Raw genomic sequence first — 2,714 nt, 5'->3', positions numbered from 1 at the left:
ATATATATGTATGTATGTATGTATGTATGTATATGTATATATATATTCTCACACACACACATAAACGTATATATATATATATATATATATACTAGCTGACGTACCCGGTAATTCCCGGGAAAGCGGGGCTTATCCCTTTGTTCCGTTCTCATAATTGTTTCGCTAATCCAATAACAACAATACAAAATATGTAGCCCTTAAAACCGTTTTTGTGCATTTACAGAGAATACAGAACTGTCTTACACAGGATCTTGTTTTTAGGCATTCCCAGTAAATTAAGAATACCCATATTGTGAAGTCAGTTATGTAATAACATAAAATTAGTTACCCGATAGTAAGAATTCAAATAAAGTAGCCCCGAAAAGGACTCTAATGCGTTCCCAGAGTATATAGAACGTAGGAGGAAATACTAATAAGGTATGTCTACAAAAATTGTGAAGCATGTTATGTAATAACAGGCTAATCAGATATTAGGTAATAACAATTCAAAGTAAATAAATCTGAACAGGGCTTTTGTGCGTTCCCAGAGAGTTTTACCTTCAGCGGCGCTAGGGTTGGTATATTCGTGAATAGGTCACTACCTGAAATAAGTGGATCGATTGTTTAGGAAAATACTATTTACTTGTTTAAGGGTTGTACTGGATAAGTTGCAAAAATATATCTAACAGTTCATATACTAAGAAATAAGCATACTCAATTTCATTTTAACCAAACAATTTAGGATAAGGAATGGGTTATTTGCCTTGGCTATATATACGGATCCCTTCCAGGGACCCTATTATCAATTTTTCAACAATCTGAGTATGCCATGAGGTTTCTAGACATGAGTTCTACTCACATGTCAAGTTTCATCTAAATCGATGAAACGATGTAGGAGGAGTTAGCTAACAACTCCAGAAACACACCCAGAGACCGAATTTCCCACATATGTAGTAGATATATATATATGTGTGTGTGTATATGTGTACAATATAAGTTTATAAATATATATATAATATATATGTGTATATATATATATATATATATATATATATATATATATATATATATATATATATATATATATACATACATACACACACACACACATACGTAAGTGTATGTGTATGTGTGCTTGTTTCCATGTTTTGACCGTACTACGTTTTCTCTCTGTTCGCCAGCTTTGAAGCTTCAATTGATAATTACATTTCATAGCTCTTGAGCTCTAACCCACTGCTGAGTAGACAGGAACGGTAGTTCAATACACGTACTTCGATTTTACATAAAATTGGAACGAGGAAAGAGAGCATGTTTATGAATACTTGTTTGTATGAATGAACTTACTTATATGTAAATTCGCTTATATGAGACAACATAACTTATGTATAACTACCTATTTAACTTATAAGCGAATTTATGTAATACAATTTAGCTTATACATAAATACATGCGCTTATGATTCGAAATTAGCTTATATACAAATATATGTTTCAAGACAGAAAATAGCTAATACATAAATACAACCTCTTGTAAGAGCAATTTAACAAAAAGTCCATATAGGTGTGTGTATGTTTTTTTTTATTATAATGTCTGTTCATTTGTCTTACATTTTACCTCTTTTCTCTCTCTCTCTCTCTCTCTCTCTCTCTCTCTCTCTCTTCTTTATTCTCCATGCTGTTCCTTATCGTCGTTTTTTTCTGCACACCAAAGGTTCCTCTGCTACCTCTTACCCATTTTAAAGGCGCACAGCTGAGACTTGTTTAAAACTTTTGAAATGAAAAAAGTTGGAAAGGTATAAAAATTTCTCCAATATGATTTATATTGATTCTTAAAATTAAATTTCTTATGATAAAAAAAGTAAATTTCTATTCGCAAAATATTAGTTTTATTTCAAGGTGTGAATAGAAAAGACACAAACATGTTTTTTTCCCTACTAACTGCTACAAAATATATTTATTCAACACTTTCTTCCATTTTTCATTTGTGAATAAACTTTCGGGGAACCTTAATGAACCAATAAACCTGAGAAAAAATTCAAGGCATTTGACGAGTTATTTTACATAGATTTCTTCCTTGAGAATCCGATTACGCCCTATAATACCTATCGAAAAAATAAATTCTTCCAATACTATAGTATCGAGTAGTTTTCAGCAAGAAATGTGTATGTGTGTGTGCTTGTGTATGTATGTGCGTCTATGTGTGTGATTTGAAAAACCTCAATTTGGTAAAAAAAAGTATTCTAAACTTAGAATTTATATGAATTTTCTAGACATTGTAGAGTTTAATAATGGTTTCTTTTTTAGCTAAAGTTATATAATTCCAACTAACTTATAAGCAGCTTTCTTTCTTATAGTATAGATGTCAATATATATATAGGTTTTTTATCCCTACCTGTGTATATGTGTTTGCGTGTGTTTTGGAATATCTATTGAGGGATGCATTTTCGATTGCGCATACGAGTTACTATGTATGTTTGTATGAAAAATATCTTTTGACATGTATACAAATCTATAATTGTGTTTGTATGCGGAATTTAATCTGTCAGCAATGGTATAGAGTTCTGATTGTACGTGTATATGTTTAGTGAATGACATTTAGTGCAGTATACTTTGATGGAAGTTATATATATATATAATTCAGCATGTGTGTGTAGAGCTCGATCTGCTGAGAAATGCATGCGTTATATATATGTGTGTGTGTGTGAGTGTGTGTGTGTGTGTGTGTGTGTGTGTGTG

Source organism: Octopus bimaculoides, chromosome 4, assembly GCF_001194135.2.
Source record: "Octopus bimaculoides isolate UCB-OBI-ISO-001 chromosome 4, ASM119413v2, whole genome shotgun sequence".
Taxonomy (NCBI): domain Eukaryota; kingdom Metazoa; phylum Mollusca; class Cephalopoda; order Octopoda; family Octopodidae; genus Octopus; species Octopus bimaculoides.
The sequence above is the reverse complement of the archived record's forward strand: the minus strand, read 5'-3'. Positions refer to the sequence as shown.